The sequence below is a fragment of the Felis catus genome, chromosome B2 (genome assembly GCF_018350175.1).
Source record: "Felis catus isolate Fca126 chromosome B2, F.catus_Fca126_mat1.0, whole genome shotgun sequence".
NCBI classification, from domain to species: domain Eukaryota; kingdom Metazoa; phylum Chordata; class Mammalia; order Carnivora; family Felidae; genus Felis; species Felis catus.
This window is the reverse complement of record NC_058372.1, coordinates 9,943,628-9,962,545: the sequence shown is the minus strand read 5'-3', so window position 1 is coordinate 9,962,545 and position 18,918 is coordinate 9,943,628. Positions and strand designations below refer to the sequence as shown.

The 18,918-nt window shown below is 42.9% G+C and overlaps 1 long non-coding RNA gene across 5 annotated transcripts in view; it reads right to left on the bottom strand.

Annotated features, from left to right (window-relative positions):
- The window catches only part of LOC111560415, a 213,959-nt gene that overhangs the window by 79,907 nt on the left and 115,134 nt on the right, over positions 1-18,918 (bottom strand). The window contains exon 1 of one of the 5 annotated variants that reach the window (XR_006597516.1): positions 1,486-2,125. The exons of 2 other annotated variants lie outside the window; for them this stretch is intronic. This is a non-coding gene — a long non-coding RNA (uncharacterized LOC111560415). Of the gene's footprint in view, positions 1-1,485; positions 2,126-18,918 lie in introns of those variants that run through there. 2 more of the 5 variants (XR_006597514.1, XR_006597515.1) reach the window with 2 other exon arrangements.

The window sequence follows — 18,918 nt, the reverse complement described above, 5'->3', positions numbered from 1 at the left end:
CGGTGTTCCAGACTAGTGAGAACAAATTACTTGTTTCCAGTCCTGGTCTCTGAATACACTGCTCAGAATAGGGTAGGTGTTCAATAAATGCTTGTGGAGTAAGTGTTGAAAGAATGCCTATAAATCTTTCTCTCCTCACAATGACTCAAACATATAAAGTGGAATGGTAGCCTCTGGGCTAGGAAGGTTGGCCTGCGTGCTCTCCCCATGTGCCTGCCTGATTCCAGGTGGTGACATTGTGGGTTGGCTGTGTCTGCTTCAACCTCCAATTCTAAGCTTTCCTAGAGTCTCATTAGATACCTCCTCTTTTCTTCACCCTAAACAGATTCAGGAACAGATGGATACTTCAGGGGGGGAAAAGCACACTCTATGCTTGGTAAAGACATAGCTGGAAAGACAGGCCACGTATCAGGAAAGGCCAGCTGATTCTGAATATTCAACCCTCTCTGGACCTCACTAGCACACCGACCGACGCAGACTCTGAAAAACGCTGGCACTTAAAACACCAGACCTGTCTTTTTAAATGAATCTCAGGCTAGGATCACCTCCTAGTCTACGGCACACAGTCATGGTGCACCTGTCCATTCACTAAAAGCTTTTTTGCTCAAGCGAAATAAAACACAGATCCCTAGGAGTACTCAAATTGACCCACTATTACCCACTAGAAGACAAATCAACATGAGCTTAGGACCACGCAGGTCCTTTCGCATCTGGCATTATTTGGGGAAAAGGCGGCCCAGATTTACAAATTTGCCAGATAAATGGTTTAGGAAATGGTAGGCTCTCTATGCAGACCACATGCAAGGGACTGTGTGAACTCCTGATCAGAATTAAATCTGTGCAAGAAGGAGCTAGGGGTCCTGGAAGGTAAATCCTAGAGGATTTAGTTGTAAATCCTCAAGAATTCCTAAAAACACCGAGAGGAATGCCTGGTTCTCCCACAACACATAGGGATTTGAGCAATTTCTCCATGAATCTCAAAAGAGGTGACTCCCAACTAACACAGGAGGCGAAGCGACAGCGTGGGCTGGATTCCAGATGTTTTCAACCACCCCACAGCTCTGTCCACGGGTCCTTTTGCCCTTCACCTATGTGAAAATGCTCTCCGTGAACTTGCCCGGGATTGAGAAGAAGTTTTAGAATATCACTTTATAAAGGGCAGGTGGTGTGTTTCGTGTATACGTAGATGTACACATGGAAGAAGAAAACTGGCGGGCTTTCTGTGTCCTCTCCTCCTTTCTGCCTGATCACCGCGAATCGGGGCTCTTTCACAGCACAAGCAGCTGGGGGAGGAGAACGTTCGGGGCCAAAGCCGACCTGTTTCCACTCGCAGCGCAGGTGAGAAGCGGTTGCACCACCAGCTGCCCGGAGAGTGACTCTGCTTCTCCGCTCGCCCTGCCCCCACAAACACCCCGGGGCCCTTGCCCACACCTCTCCCAGCCCCACTGCTGGGCTTTGGAAAGAACCCAGAGGCCCCAGCGTTACCTGGCAACCGCGCACCTGTGAGTCAGGTCAGCCAGGCGGTGCTAACCTGTGTGTTCCGGCTTGTGGGCTTCCAGTGTGTTCTTAGGCTCCCTTATTATAGCTCACTCCCCCGGCCCAGGGAAGAGAACAGAACTGTTTTCCTTCCCGGTTTCCAGGAGACAACAGATCCGCTGATTAACTCTCCGCTGAGGGTTCAAAAAAGTGAAGGGATACAGACCACGGCGTTAACCTTGAACAGGTGGCTTTTCAGAAAGGGTCCAGTTTTATTTGGGGACATAGATCTCCACCAGTAAACCAGATCCTTCGCTTGCGGAAATTTAAGAACTCTGAAGAGCTATAATAAATGTCTTCAAAGAAGAAAACAAAAGTTATGTAACAATTAGGGCGTTTTGGGTTTTGGTTTTCGGGGTTTGTTTGCTTGTTGCTTTGATCTGTTTCTCTCCAGCATGCGTCCACCAGGAGGGGCTCCTGGTGTCAAAATTCTGGGAGAAAGTTGATCCAGTGGCTCTGGGCCGGGCCTATCTGCCCGGCTCAGTGAGCAGCGCTGGGGTTGGACCAGCAGTCACCCTCCAGCGAAGCCAGAGGTCCTGTTCCGGCCATGGAGACCTGATGCTGACCTCACTTCCTGTCTGCCGACCTCACTTCCTGTCTGCTGACCTTGCTCCTCAGGGACACCGTTTTCTGGAAACAGATGAACCTCTGTAAGGGCAGAGAACTGGGCTGCAGTGGTGGCTCTGGCTTCTGTTGCCCCAAGGGGGGTAAATCAGGGCGGGGAAGAGCCCAGCCACATGTGGATGTCCGCGTGCTGCTGGGGCAACCCCAGGAAATATTTTGTATACGTTTCTTCAATCCCCCTTAGTGCATTCAGTAAAAGAAATTCTCGTCTCATTTTTCTGTGTACCATACGGCGAGCTTTGTAGTTCCAGGCATGGGGTAGGCTCTAGTGAAATCTGTCCTCCCTTGTTCCTGCAGTTTTCTTTCCCGATCTCCCCGCTCCCTCACCTATTTACTCTCCCCTCTCATTCTCCTCACAGGGGACCCGTCATCTTCTCCCACTTCGCTTTGTTCTCTCTCCTCCATCCCATCCATCCTTACTTATCCCATTCTTCGGCCATTGACTGCTTGGCCTGAAAGCGGCCAAGTTAGGTGTTTCAACGTCTGTGAAAGGTGTTCTTGGAATCATCTCGGCATATATAAGAAAGCATAAGCTGGCATATCGAGAAAGCCCGATTGCAAAGTAAGCCAGGGGGCCAGTGGTTTCCAAAGACTTCTTTTGGGGCTTAGGTAACCCTCCACGTGGAGGCACAAACGCTGGTTGCTGTTGCTGTCATCAGCCCCATTTTTTTTTTTTTAATGTTTACTTTTGAGGCAGAGAGTGCATGTGGGTGGGGAGGAGCAGAGAGAGAGAGGGGCCGGAGGATTCAAAGCAGGCTCGGATATGACAGCAGAGAGCCCCGTGCCGGGCTCTAACCCACGAAGCCATGAGATCATGACCTGAGCCAAGGGACGCTTAACCAGCTGAGCCACCAGGCGCCCCTCATCAGGTCCATTTCTTGTATTGGGGGTGGGAGGGGGGGCTTTCTGAATCACCCTGCTCCCTTAAATCTTTTGATGTTAGGTTTCGTCCCAAAGGGTACTCCCTTCCCAGCTATCTTATACGTATCACCCTCAGGTTGAATCCCTCAGAGGCTTTGAGCTGGTAGAACTTACAAAGGGAGCTACTTACTCCTCAGGGCTCCTTTATCTGAGGGCAATGATGTGGTCAAGGTGCCTTTGAAGTTCCTTCCTTTTTTTCCTTCCTGCCTTCTCACAAAGGCTCGGGCATTTTCTTCCAGCCAAGAAAAACAAAACAAAACAAAACCAAAACCAAAGCCCTGTTATGTTGGTATTGTTGATTTTTCAAATGTGTTACTTTAAAAAAAAAATGATAAGTGATAAGGAATGGAATACCAAACAAGCTGTTTTTTAAGAAAACTAAATCACTCCCTTTAGGGGTCTTTTATAATTTACTTTGTTTTCCAACACTGGGATTTTACAAACCTGTTTCAGTCTTGCAATCTTACTTGAAGAAGGAAAAAAATCTCTCCAGCTCTCTTGCTCTCTCTCTCTCTCTCTCTCTCTTTTCTGATAGGGTTGATTGTGTTTTGAGTTTTCTTGTTTTAATAAGAAACATTTACATGTTTTATGTCCTGTATATATATAAAAAAGAAATCATTAGCAATGCCCAAAGTTAATAGCCTAAGAATGTATAGCATAATATACTGCAGTGTCACTGAGAGAGTGAAAAAGATTTAACATAGGACTCAGGGGGAGAAAGTATAAACTGTGTGAAACTATTACTACTCCAACTAGTTCTAAAAGAGCTCAATGTGAAACCAACCAGAAAATGATCATCCCACAACTATAAATATAAAGCACTAAAAAAGACAAAAGCTCTCCGGCATTGTGAAAAATCCATAAATAAAAAGCACCCCCAAAAGCATTTGCTGGCAAAAGTATTTAGTGTGGCAATAAAAGAGAGTATTTGTTTTCTTTATATTAAGTGATTTTTTATGGAATCTGTACAATTAAACACTGCATAAGAGCCTAAGAATTAGAGTTTGTGTTTGGCACCTAATTGAGTACAGAGTCAGGAAGACGCAGAATCTGAAGAGGTTATGTGTCTTTACATTGGACCATCAAGGTTACCTGTAATGTCTTGTTAAATAAAAAGCATTCCATACTGGAAAAAAAAATCCTTTCTTTGAATGCACACGTACACATATATACATATCAATGCACAATCTGAAAGCAGGATTCTTTTTTATGGCTTTATGTTTCGCACACAAATGTGGAAATATGAGCAGAGTGGCATTTCCAAAGGTAATTCTAACAGGACACTCTTCATATCAAAAATATTTTAGTTAAGGAATATATGATCTCATTTTATTTTGTTGATATTCATTAGGCTACAGAAGAGTGGTTTTTTAAGATGGACTTACCTGTTGTCCGTTAAGAGGAAATCACAACAGTTCTAAGTCCTAAGTCCTAAGCACGTAGGACCAAGAAACAGCAAAGAACCGATTTCACAATTTATACAAAATATCAGCTCGAGTCATCAAGTTTAGGACTTCTGAGTCTCAGCCAAACCTTGCAGATCATGGGGTTGATAACAAACTTAATAAAGACAATAATAAAATAGTTTTATCTTATGTATGTTTTGTATTTGGATGAGATCAAGTAACCAAAGTGTACGGGCCAGGTGCTTCACCCCTCATGCTCTGTGGGACACAGAGGAAACTAGGGGACCTGATGGGCAGGAATGCTGGTAACGAAGACACAGCAGCGGAGGTTGGCATAACATTTGCCTCCACCCAATATCATTAGCAAAAGATGGCCGAATGCAGCATCAAGGGTGCCATATGCCCCTCCAACGTCTGGACTCCCCTGGAGCCACGAAAGGGAAGCACTACCACTATTAGTTTGGATCAAATGCATTTTCTGAGAATTGCCTTTAAAAACCTGCTAAATACAGCAATTTCATATGGATTAAAACTAACAGTTTACAGACAGTCCAGAGCTTGACCCATTGAGAATAGTTTGCTTATTGCGAAGGCGAGGTTCTACACTGATTTAGTTTTACTTTTTGTCTCTCTCTCTCTTCTCTCTGAGAGTGAGAACAACTACGGGACTATAAAACTGGTCATCTCAGGGGCGCCTGGGTGGCTCAGTCAGTTAAGCATCTGACTTCGGCTCAGGTCATGATCTCACGGTTTGTGGGTTCGAGCCCTGAGCAGGGCTCTGTGCTGACAGCTCAGAGCCTGGAGCCTGTTTCAGATTCTGTGTCTCCCTCTCTCTCTGCCCCTCCCCAGCTTGTGCTCTGACTCTCTCTCTGTCCCTCTCAAATAAACATTTAAAAAAAAAAAAAAAAGCTGGTGGTCTCAAAGATTAAATCACAGTGTGTCACTTTATAGGGTTTGTATAGAACTTTTATGCATATTAACCTCTGGAATCTTCCCAACAATACTTTTTTAATGTTTATTTATTTATTTTAAGAGAGAGAGAGAGAGAGAGCATGAGTGTGCTGGGGCAGAGAGAGAGGGAGAGAGAGAATCCCAAGCAGGCTCCACGCCATCAGTGCAGAGCCTGATGTGGGGCTTGAACTCATGAAATTGGAGATCATGACCTGAGGCGAAATCAAGAGTCAGACGCTTAACCAACTGAGCCACCCAGGCACCCGCCAACAATGTTTTGAGAAAGATATTCCTATTACCTTTTTAAAGATAGGGACCCTAAGGCAAAAAGCAGTTCAATGATTTGCCAGAGGTCAGAGAAGTCCTGAGTGGTAAAGCCCGGTTCAGGTTCAAGTCTTCCCTGGCAGATCTAGTGTTCTTCCCTCTATTCCAGTGTCTATCTCAGGAACTAAAAATGTCCTGCAAATAATTACCATGTGGAAAGCGCTGTGATCTATCCTGATTCTCCAAAGATGGGGTGGCTCAGGGAAAAGGCAGATTTGAAGCGGATTCCAGGGTTACGAATCTACACAAACAGGGAATTCTTAGGCAGAAGTGGGGTTTGGAGGAAAAGATGGTAAGTGTATTCTCAAGCTCGCTGTCTGAAATTTTGTAAATTATGTAGGTGGCCAGCCAGAGAGCACGGAAGGAGGCCGAGGCTAACACAGGACACTGGATGAGACCAGCCAAGGACAAGACAGACTGGAAATGGAGAGTGACTAGGATCTCAGGAAAACCTGGAGGCTGGGGGGAAAAACGCCGATATTCAGAAAGAGGGGAAAAGTCAAGTCCCATTTCAAGAAGTGGGAACACCAGCCGTAACACAGAGAAAGATCACTAGTTGCTCGAAGATGGAAGTAAAACACTGTAGTAAAGGCATGAAGAGATCGTAATGTGGAAGGAAGAAGGGCTGAGACCGTGCTTGTTGGGTTATCCCAAAGTTCTCATGAACGATAGAGGAAAGAGGCGGGTGATGTTCACAGAAGTAACATTTGGGGACGGCTACTGTGGGCAGGTCAGAGGAGAGGAATCGGGCCGGATCAAGACGGCTCTGATGTTCACGGAACACCCAAGTGTGCTCAGACGACTTGAACGTGCAGTGGAAAATCACGGCAGCTGCCAGAATTTCTCCCCAGGGCCCAGAAATAGAAGAATCTGACCAGGTTTAGGGGCTAACAGGAAACACATGCTCTCAAGTCCAAAGAATGAGAGGGATTTTAACATGACATGTGAAGTTAGCCAAAACGGCTAAACATAAATCTAGGCTTATATACGTAAGAGACAATGGGAAGAAGGACAGAAAGATTGTAATAAATATGGATGGCAGGTCCGGGAAGTGTGGGGGGCAAGAGGAATGCATGGGGAATACAATCTGTGTGTCGATTTGGTGGCTGGCCATAGAAGCTCAAATTCACCGCTGTTTTTTTGTTTGTTACCACTTGAATTTTCATTTTTAACCATTTACTTTACCTGCCTGTCCCGTGAGAATGTCTGTGTTTGCAACCATTTGTCAAAACTTTGTATCTCCGTCCTTTACTCCCCTGGCTCCAGAATGCCCATGTATTGGTTCCCTGTAACAAATTCAAACAAACGGCGTGGCTGAAACAACAGAAGCGGATTCTCCCTTTTGGAGGACTCTCTCCAAAGTGGACTCTCTCCTTTTGGAGGAGTCAGAAACCAAGGGAGCAACAGGGCCACACTCCTGGAGGCTCCAGGGGAGAATCCGACTTTTGCCCCTTTGAGCTTCTGAGGGCCTGCTGGGTGGATGCAACTTTGGAACCACGGTTCAGTCCAATGTGTATTTCAACCTACATTTGATCCACATTTACTCCAACACACACACACACGACTCCTGTTCACCAACCTTCACTCATAGCATGGATGGTTGACCTCTCCTTTTCTAGGTCTCAAGGTCAATTTTTGGTTTTCATGAGCATCCTGAGCAGCTGTGGACATCTCCACTCTCCTTGCTGAACCTCTAGGGTTTCCAGTTTCCATTCTTCTCACCATCCTTTTACGGGCTCATCTGCGGGCACAATCTCTTCCCCGATTCACCTCTAAATGGTGGTGCACACCAGAGGACTTCCTCTTCCTTGCTCCCCCTTTACTCTCTGGGTGAAGCTGTCCACTCGCACAGCTTCAGCTCCATCGCTGAGTTCAGTACATCCAATCTAACTCCACCCCGGCTTCTTGCCTGACGCCCACAGCAACACTGGCCAATGGAACTTTCTGCTATCACTCTCTACATCCACACAGTCTAGCACAGTACCCACTAACCGTTCACAGCTACTGAGCAACTACATTTTTCATTTGATTTCCTTCTAGTACATTTACATAGCCACATGTGGTACTGGCTACCTTATCAGATGGTCCAGATCTAACGTCCCCTGTACCTGATGGGCCAATCCTAATGAACTTCTTGCTGTTCACACAATATGTCTCTCCACCATGTTGGCAACTGTCATCCGGGACTCCACTGTCACCTCCTCTGAAGTCCTGTCAACAACTCAGGTTAAGTGATCTGATTCCACCTTTGTCTTTCCACAACTCATCTTCCATTGTGTTATTATATGATACGATATATGATTATATATGATACGATATATGATTATATTATAACAAATATATTACATATAATATACATATACATCATTTTTTAGTTTTATATGCTTGCATGATGAACTCCTTGAAGAGAAAGACTTTATGTTACCTTGATTCATTCTGTAGTCTTTATAAAGCCAACATGGGACCTGGTACCTGCTCACTGAGTCAATAAAAAAATGAATGACTGGATGTTGCCCAGGGATCACCTTGCATCATCAGAGACAAAGCTGGACAAGGCACAGGATCTAAAATATTAGGAGCTTCTGTCTCCTTTCACCATTCCCCTCATGAGAATGGCCAAGTCTGGGTAATTCATGAAGGTTTTGCATTCATCAATTGGATAAAAAAAAAACATGTTTTGTGTTTGTCTTTTTGGGTTGGTTTGGGTTTTTAATGAACTGCAGTTTCAGGAGCCTTAAAAACTGGAAGTTAGATGGGCTCAACGGGTAAGGGGCATTAAGGAATCTACCCCTGAAATCATCGTTGCACTATATGCTAACTAACTTGGATGTAAACGACAAAATAAAATGAAATTAACAAAAAAACTGGAAGTTAACATGGTTAATTAGGTACGTGAACCATTTGGCTGTCACCCTTCATGCTTAAAGTGCAAATCATTCTAAGCCTGACTCTTCTCTGAGATCTGAAATATGGTGATTTGGAGAATTCCAAATAGTGGTGTATAATTCTTCAGAATTGTAGTTAAAAGGGAAAAAAAGAAGCTGATACTTTTGTGAAAGAGGAAAGGGAGAAAACGCAAAAATCTTCTCTAATTTTGGCTATAGGATGTGCGTGGGTGCATGCATCTGTTAATGGGGTGAAGGGCAGCGTGTTCGTAAAGGGTTAGGCAGGCATACAGATTTCGGGGAGGGAGACTCAAGGAGGCTTTTTCCGATCCTGTGCATTCGAGGCAGACTTCAGCGCCTGTGGCTGCTCTTTTTATGAGAACTGGCACACGTTTAACTGCTATAGCTGTTGGCTTCTAGGCTTAGTGTAACCCACAAAGGAGGCACTCATTCACATTTTAGCTATCATTTCCATCAAACTGTGCAAATTCTAATGGTACCCAATCCAATTGGATAAGGCACAACCAAATAAGTATATCCCCTAAAAACTCTAGTACCTAAATACCTGAAGTGTCTAGAAACATAGTGGTGGTATATACTGAAAATAAGTACAATAACTGGAAACTTAAAATTTTCCTTCCTAACTATATGGAAAAACCAAATAATCTTTGCACAGAAGGCAGGGAGTAGCAATTCCATTAAGATATTACGTGGGGGAAAAAAAGCCCTAGTCCCATTTTGTCTATTTCCAGCCCCATTTTGCTCATATTGTAACTTAGAGAATCATTCAGAGAAACAGAGTGGGAGGAAGAATATGAGCTACATTTCGTTAGAACTTCAGATACATTTTTCTTTCCTGTTTTATCTGAGCTTGCAGGCGACATCTTCTTAATGAGGGTCTTCAAATTTCTCTGCCTTTTAGAAATGTCTCCAGTGTGCCCTGGGACAACAGTCTCTGATTTTAGCTTCTAAATACGCTCATAATATAGAGCAATTTTTTTTTCCTTGGCTCTATTCATTGTTTTACCTGCTTTAGAGGGAATTATGGGTTTGATTAATGGGCTGAAAGATTTGGTCCTTTTTAGTTTCCTTATCTCTATTCCTTCCTGATGCACGATGCTTCCAACGGTCTCTGAATACTTGAGAACCATAACTGCAAAGAGGAGTTTAAAATAAGAGTAAAAATAAAAGTGGGATGGTGTATCCATGATCGTGGTATTTGTGGCAACCGCTTACACGAAATGTATTCGTACGTACGTGTAGATGCTCAGTCATATACTCATTTATTCATTCGACGGACTATTTGCACCAGGAATGATGCCTGATACTGGGAGGACTCTGTAATGATTTCAGGTTCTGCTAAATCAAAATGAGGTGGTGACCAACCATTTCACTCGACCTTCAATAGTGCCCACGGATATGACAACGGAAATAGGTATGGGAAGCGAAAGTAGATATAGTAGGGTTTATTTATTCTGTTTTAATTTGGGTCACTATGTTAATCAAGTAGATCATCAGGAGACACCTGTGTTCAGTGAGTTGCTAAAAATGTATGGCACGTGTTTGTAATGAAACAGACTCCCCATCTTGTAATCCACAGGTGCAACACAAATAACCACAAATAATCAGGCAACTAACCCCATCATCACTGGCTGTGCAAGCTTTGAGTCAAATACGTGTATTTATCACCCTAAGTAGCTCTTAAAGATGAAGTAATGCACAGGGGCTCACTCAGGGGCTCGACAAAGAAGGATTATCTAAGAAGACAAAGTATTTCGGCATCAGGAGTCCAGTTAACAAAAGGCTTCAGTGAGAGCTTCACTGTGATTCCTGTAACCAATAGAAATGTGCTATTTTGGGGTGCCTGGGTGGCTCAGTCAGTTAAGCAGCCGACTTCGGCTCAGGTCGTGATCTTGCTGTCCGTGAGTTTGAGCCCCGCCTGGGGCTCTGTGTTGACAGCTCGGAGCCTGGAGCCTGCTTCGGATTCTGTGTCTCCCTCTCTCTGCCCCTCCCCTGCTCGCGCCCTGTCTCTCAATCTCTCAAAAATAAATAAACATTAAAAAGAAAAGCAATGTGCTATTTTGGCATGTCCTTCATGTGCATATACAGAACCAGACAGGTGAATTTCTTTATCCTTGGGGTGATCAAGTCACATGACAGTCTAGCACTAGAATAGCACTAATAGCAACTCTTTGGAAAATAGCGTATTTTTTTCTCCATTTGGGCAAAATATGCGTAAGTTCACTAAAATAAGCTGGAAAATATTCCTGACTCGTTGAAATGCAATCTGTGAGCTCCAAAAATAAATAAAGATTGCTCCGAAGAAGTCTAGAACATGATATGATGCAAAGCAATGGTAACAGATTAAGTGCTGTCATGCTCCCAAAGATCTGAATCAGCCTGTTCTGCCTGGTTAACATGAAAATAAGATGTGCACAGAGATCTTAAAGTATAACTTTTCTCACAGGTCCTCAAATCTGGAATTTTAAACATGCATTTGTGGAAACATAAGCAGTGGTCATAAACGTGTGTGTGTGTGTGTGTGTGTGTGTGTGTATCCACTCTAAAATGTAACATAAACACAGACTAATATTTCATCTTTATTGAGGGGCATAGCGAGTGTATAACATTATATACATATATATATATATATATATATATATGTGTGTGTGTGTGTGTGTGTGTGTGTATAACATATAGCAAGTGTACTGCTATTATGGAAAAAGGTAAATATTCTGTTTAATCGTAGAATAAAATGAATATGCTCTACTCAATCATACATACACACAAGGTAGGTATATACACACAAGTTTGCGTTCCCTGCCCTCCCCCCACCAACATCTCATTTGATCCTTAATAAAGAAAAATGAGAGCACAAACAGTGGTTGGGAAATTGATTACAAGGCAAAACCTTGAGGTGACGCAGCCAGGAACGACCTGAGTGTATCTTGCAGGAAGTATGAGGCTGTTCACGTTTCTGCCCCAAAGAGGAGCCGTTGGTAGATCAATTTCAATCAAAAAGTTCTTCACACCGAAAGGGCATGTTTTATCCATGGCTATAGAACTCATAGCGCTTAGAATCCAGAGAGCTGGAGCAGAGGGCCTCATCACGCACTGAGAGAACAGTGCAATTTCCATGGTGATTAAGTACTTCCTGGAAAAGGGTTTTATCAGATGGCCCCGAAAGAGGAAAATGCCATCCAAAACATGTTAACAATGGACTGTGAGCAGACACAAAAGCTGAGCCTTGCAATTTTGCGGAAATAGTAATAAAATGTCCGATAGAAGGAATATAACCATCTCAGCACATGATCGGATCGAGCCAGAACAGCATGAGGGCATGCGGTGCCAAGTGAAAAGAAACTGGACTGATGGCACCAATTCCTCACCCTTTCCTTTATCATTCCTTCTTGCCATGGGGACTGCATTTCCTTCCCTGCACCCAAAGAAAGAAGCAGAAGGTACTTCCTCATTTGGGGTTTGATCGTGGGACCTGCTTTTACCGATGGAATGTTAATGGAAGTGATAGGATCAAAGGCTTTTAAAAAGGTTTCAGTGGCCGGGCTGCCTTTTTGCATTTCTGCCACTGTTAAGAGAACTAATAAAATAAAGTACTTGCCCAAGCTAACCACTGGCTCCACCCAGAGCGTAAGAGACGATGGGAGCCGATATCTGTGACAGAAGTCAAACCCTGTCTACCCTCCGCTGGGGACAAGGACAGTTTATTTTGTAAGTCGCTTAGATTGCTGTGGTTATTTCTTATGCAGCAATAGCTAACTGACAGAGTAATTCCATTCAAGTATGGGAAGAAATTTCCTTTCTTTCCTGGAAATAAGAAGCTACTAAAAGACATTCAGGCTACAAATGAGGAAGATAGAATCATTAACACCTTTTTCAAAAAAAGAGTTTCAGGGATGGCAAAGATACGTGCTGGAGCCTCAATTAGCCTCTAGAAGGAACAAACCAACTGATCTTTGTTCCCTCTTTCTTATTTGATCCCAAAAAAAAAATCATAGAAAACAGAAATTCTACCTGATTAAAAACAGACTCTCTGGCAGTTTCCTGAAATAGGTAAGAAATGCTTCCTTTACGCCAACCTATTCTACCATGTTATAGACAGTTCATCCAGTACTTGGCTAAAGGCATGTGATTTAATTGGTCCTCATTAACTTGAACCCAGTTTCTCAGAACAAACCTTCTCTCAATAAGTTGAAAGACAGGGAAACATATCAAAACTAAAAAAATCTTTTAACCCGAACATTGAGCTAAATTAAGAGTTTTTATTTTATTAAATTATACATTGGTGAGAACCAAGAAATTGTCAAAGAATATTTGCATGAATTTGCTTCTATTTGCAAATAATGAGCACAGTTGTTTTGGTTCTTACTCTAGTGTCGGACAGATAGAAGTACGGATCTCAGCTCTGACGCTTAATAGCCATGTGACCTTTCGAAGGAAGTCAGATTCTGGGCCCTGATTGCCTCTGAAGTAAGAAAATAATACACATAGTAAGTGTCTAACACTACCACTATCATCATCAATATCATCATCATTCTCAAAATCATGGCCATGACAATGATCATCATCATCATGTTCATAAGAACTTTTGCAGAGCGGGAGAGACGATCCACGCCATGCCTCAGGAGATGACTTTGACAGAAGTGCTCAGAATAAACTGGAGAGGACAAGCAAACCAGAAACATTGATGGTTTTGTTAAGAATATCTCTATCTTTTCCATCACCCTCTTGCAATATCCCCCACACACACATCAGCAAACTTAATACTAGCACACAAATAAGAAATGCTAGCATTTCTGCCTGAGGTGAGTAATAGCCAAAGATCTAGACAGAAAATTCCCTCTCCCCACCTTGTTCAGGAGCTCGGAGCTAACTAATGGACAGACAGACTGCAGACTTGTACCTAGAGATCTCGCCCTCAGTACTCACTTGTGATGCTCCTACATGGTCTCTTTGCTGTCTACGCTGCCAGCCATCTGCTCTAATGGCAGCACGCCAGCTCACAGGATCGCTTGCTGGCTCTGCTGAAGCCCAGGGGCCAAGAAAAGGTTTTCAGCAAGAAGCCCTTTTGAAACCCACAAGGGTGCCTGGAGAGAGCTCCTGGTTGCCTCTCCTCCCCACACAGCGATGCTGATGGTGATTTTCACTTCATGACATTTTGTTTGACCTGTGGATTTAACTTGCTGGGTCTCCCATCTAAATCTTGAAATCTGGAGAGAAAAAAACCTGAGCCATGCATCGGTACCTGTGGCTGCCAAACAGACAGGTGGTGTTATTGCCTGCTTCTTGGCAGGGCTAATGGGAAGCGGCAGGATTTCTATCAATACTCTGCTAGTGTCGTCTCTAATCCCCTAACGTTCTCCTTTTTCCTCCATGATACTTCCTGCTTCCCAACCCTTACATTATCTGTAAGAATTGGCAAAGGTTTCTTTGGTTTACTTGTCTTCCACCTGTATCCACGTTAGTTTAATTGGAAGACATTAAAATAGACACATAGAGGGGCGCCTGGGTGGCTCAGTTGATCGAGCATCCCACTTCGGCTCAGGTCATGATCTCACTGTCTGTGAGTTCGAGCCCCGTGTCGGGCTCTGTGCTGACAGCTCAGAGCCTGGAGCCTGTTTCAGATTCTGTGTCTCCTTCTTTCTCTCTCCTCCCCCGCTCATGCTCTGTCTCTCTCTTCTCAAAATAAATAAATGTTAAACAAAAAATTTGAAAAAGATACATAGAAGTTATTCTCATAAGATATAGAAAAAAATTTTTAAATACATTTGGTGTTTTAAACCAATGCTTATGTGAGACTAGAATGTATTTTATAAGTATATTAAGGATCATGTACCCTTTGGAGCTGATAGAACCATAAGAGTAAAGGTCTTTTTAAGTTAGTAAACTAAAAGTTTTCAACCTAATGACCAAGAGCATTTTCAGTTTATATTCTAGTAGGCAATAGCTTTTTTAAATGCTTATTTTTGAGAGAGAGAGAGAGAGAGCAAGTGGGAGAGGGACAGAGAGAGAGAGGACAGAGGATCTAAACTGGGCTCTGCAATGACAGCAGAGAGCCTGGTGGATGGCTTGAACTCATGAACCATGAGATCATGACCTAAACCGAAGTGAGAGGTGTAACCGACTGAGCCACCCAGACACCCTTTAGTAATAGCTATTTATTTATTTGTTTATTTGTTTATTTATTTATTTATTTTAACATTTAACCACTTTTGAGAGACAGAGCACAAGTGGGAGAGGGGCAGAGAGAGAGGGAGACACAGAATTTGAAGCAGGCTCCTGATTCCGAGCTGTCAGCACAAAGGCCGATGCGGGGCTCGAACCCACAAACTGTGAGATCATGACCGGAGCCGAAGCCACATGCTCAACTGACTGAGCCACCCAGGCATTCCAGTAATAGCTTTTAAAAAAAAAAAAAATAGAGAAGTGTACTCAAACATCTAGAGCCTGTGGTAATAAGTTCAACAAAAACACCTTGGGTAGTCCTAATGGATATTTGCACCTGTTAAGGAGAAAGTGCAGAGGTAAGAGTTTAAATGACACCGGATGATAAGAATGTTGATTTTAGGCCAATATTCACTTATTCGTCCTTCCACAACTAGGGACCGGGCATTGAGCATAGGATATGGCATTGGGCTTAAGGTTAATGATAAGAAGGCAAATCAACCAAAACACCCTCAGTCAAGAATTTTACTATCTAGAGTCGTGTGTGTACCTGTGACCAAACAAACATAAAACAAAGCAGAAATGCAGTGACGGGGAAACACACAGCTATTATGAGGCTATTTCCTGCAGCCTGGAGGGAATTAGGGAAAACTTCTTGGGAGAGATCCGAGGCAGTTTCATTAAGAGTTTGAATTCATAGGGGTGCCTGGGTGGCTCAGTTGGCTAAGCATCCAACTTCAGCTCAGGTCATGATCTCATGGTTCGTGAGTTCCAGCCCCGGGCTCTGGGCTGACATCTCGGAGCCTGGAGCCTGCTTCCGATTCTGTGTCTCCCTCTCTCTCTGCCCCTCCCCACCTCTCAAAAATAAATAAACATTTTTTAAAAATTAAAAAAAAGAGTTTGAAATCATATCACTTATCCTTACTCAAGAGGTTGGTTGATTCTATTCATGCATTTACTATTGAAATCTGGCTAAATTTCTGGGTCAGATTAAAAAGAATATATGGAATGGGACTAATTCAATCCTGTTTTCTGTCACCACAGGATGTATATAAAAATCCGCACAGATGAAGGAAGTGCACAGCATTATATAAATGAAAATTATTATCATTTATTTTCAATATTCCTTCTCATCTACTGAAGAAAAGGTCAAAAAGGAAAAGAAAAGAAAAAAAACTGCAAAGAATGTAATGAGTGGTCTCTGCTTATCTATTTCAGAAATGAAGTTTTCTACATAATCATAGAATCTTAGCACCAGCACGGGCTTTGTGTCTGCCCATCTGTCTAGCTTCAAAGGGACGACAAAAGCCCCCAGTAACGCGCAAACCTTCCCATTCCTTCCAGCTCCAGTAAGACTATTTCCCTCTCCAGAAACTTCTTCTGCATTAGGGGTGCCTCGTTGGCACGTTATGGGTGGGATATACAACAGATGCTGGCAGTTGTGTCGACTTCCTAAGAAACAAGCAAACAGGAGAGACTAAATTTCTACTTCCCCAATACAGATAAATCATCACAATCGATATGCTTTCTTCTAAATAACTCAAGTTGTCTCCTGACCCTCAGGTTATGGTTAAAGAAGGAGCTCTTCTGAAAAAAAAATGCCTAGTCTCTGTCTGAGTAAAAGCAACACACAAGTGTAGAGTGACGGCAAAGAAATTGACAAAAATAGAAACATGCAGTGATCGTAAATGGTGTATTACAACCGGCCAGAGGGGGAGAAGAACTGAATTCTGGACCCAACCACTGGCCTCCTTCACTGCGAGAACACCCGCAAAGCATTCAGTGGGATCTTCATTCCTTTACCTGCGTGTGGGGAGTCAACCAAGCAATTCCCAGACTTCCTTTTCACTCTTGGCCATTCGAAATCTTGAACCAAGAAGCTCCGTCCATGAGCTCCACCCACAGCACTGATGGTCCCCTCCACTCTCGTTCCTCCATCGAGATGTACTAATGCAAGTGAGAAGCCCGTAATGGACTATAACCCTCTAAAGGTCAAATGACAGCTTTGCAATTTCTATTATGTGTAACCTTTCAGTTGACTCCTCATGGATAGAGGATCTTATTTAAATCTTCTGTGTCAAGACATAAAATGATTAACTTTCCTAAAAATTTTGGTGTTCTGCTTCTATTACTGCTTAGTACTATTTGTATTGATATTTCAGAAGCAAAATAATTAAACCCTGCCTTTTCTTTCTTGTTTGTTTTTAAGAGTGTCCAAGAAGAGTTAAGCTCCTAGATTCTACCTGAGTCAACATTTAGGATTAGCTATTTCTCAGAAGGTGGGAGGGCGATGGGGGGAGGTGATACTTCAACATCTCAACATTTTCGATGAAAAACGTGTGAATATATTCACACATGTACATGTATCATTCCCAAGCATGTACATGTTATTTTCCCCTGATGTACGATCTCAGTAAAATATCAGAGAGAAAAAATGTCAGACATACATAGCATAGCAATCAAGGGCTAATGAAGATCCAGGTATTAAATCAATTAAGAAGTATCAAAAGCTACCTAATCATCAAGGAACAAAATTGGCACCACAATATGTAGCAAGTATGGGAAAGCCTAATTTACTAAACATACCCTGCAGTCACATAATTGCATGTAATTTTACCAGCATAATTAACTAATTTAATTACCACTTCTCAAGTGCATCAATTATTGACATTACAGAGTTTTCAGACAGCAGAATTACTGTGTGGTACATCCAGAGAATGCAAAATGCCTCGTACGCCTATTTTTTCCCATCGTAGTCAACCACGGAGGAAAGAGGTGGGGTTGGAGGGGGGAATAACTCCTTTAGCGGGAGGCTCGGCTGGGGGGCAGGTTTAAGGGCTGAGGCACCCACCAGGCAAAGAAGGAGAGGAAGTCCTACCACTATGCTCTTCAAAGCAGTTCTGTGCCAGGGGGTAGACGAAATGTGCAAAGCCCGCTCAGAGAAAGAAAAAAGGTGGTTCTGATTTTTTTTTTTTTTGGCAAAAAAAAAAAAATCTATGCAACAGCTATTCAAAATATGACCAAGAACACTGGCTGGAAGCAAAGGAAATAAGAGAGAGAGAAATTTGGACATTTTTTTAAAAGAAACGAAGCTTGCCTTTGAGAATGAGTTTTCTCTATTTTATATCTTTTTTTTTAATTTAATTGTTACAAAAACATTAATATGAGGGAACTACCTAGAACACTCCTTGAGCTTGTCAAGTCAGGGAGATGTCGTGGCCCTACTCCCAGAGGGATCCGAGCTTCACGGGGGTTTAAGAAGAAACAAGCAACGTTGGTCAAGATTGTTGTCACGTCACAAAATTTCTGAACAGAGATGGCTGAAATTACTAAGAGTCCTGGAGTGGCTTTGTGTGTCTTTCCACGTGGCCCTCCTGTATCTGGCCTTTGTCCTGCTTCCTACTCCTATCTGGAGGTGGCTGAACTGCGAAACAGCTCTCACACTAGCAGAGTATTTCAATGACGCCACTCAGCGTGGAGTAAGATGTGACAATGGAACTTCTTTCTTACCTTTCGAGTCCTTAGGTATCTATAGGACTTTAAACCCTTTACTGACTCTGGAAATAAGAAAAGGAGTCCTTGTTACTTTGATCTTTAAGAGTTTACTTGGTGCATCACTCTTAAGCGCTTCAGAAATTAACTTTATGAACTGGAAAAAATGTTTTCACTCACACGGATAAAAATCAGGTTATAGTCTCAAGACCCGGACCTTGTATTGGGGAACACTTTCAGAGCAAATTAATTGGGCCCAGTTTTACAAAGAGTCAGTTTCTGTGGAGCATGTGTATTTGCTTTTTGTAAGAAACTGGCATGTGAGTTGTAGACAGAGAATCCTTATCTCATCCTTGGCGTATCTCACTAAGCAGGGCAATGGCGTCAAGTGCATTGAATTTTCTCTGGAGCTTTCGGCAGGGCTCACCCATCCCATCTTCTTTACATAATGCTTCTTCCTCCTCCACCACTTTTCAGAGTCACAGACCTCCTACCCTCTATCTTTTTCTTTTTTTTTTTTTAATTAAAAGGCTTTCATTTTTTTAATGTTTATTTTTGAGAGAGACAGAGACAGAAAGAGAGAGAGTGTGTGAGCA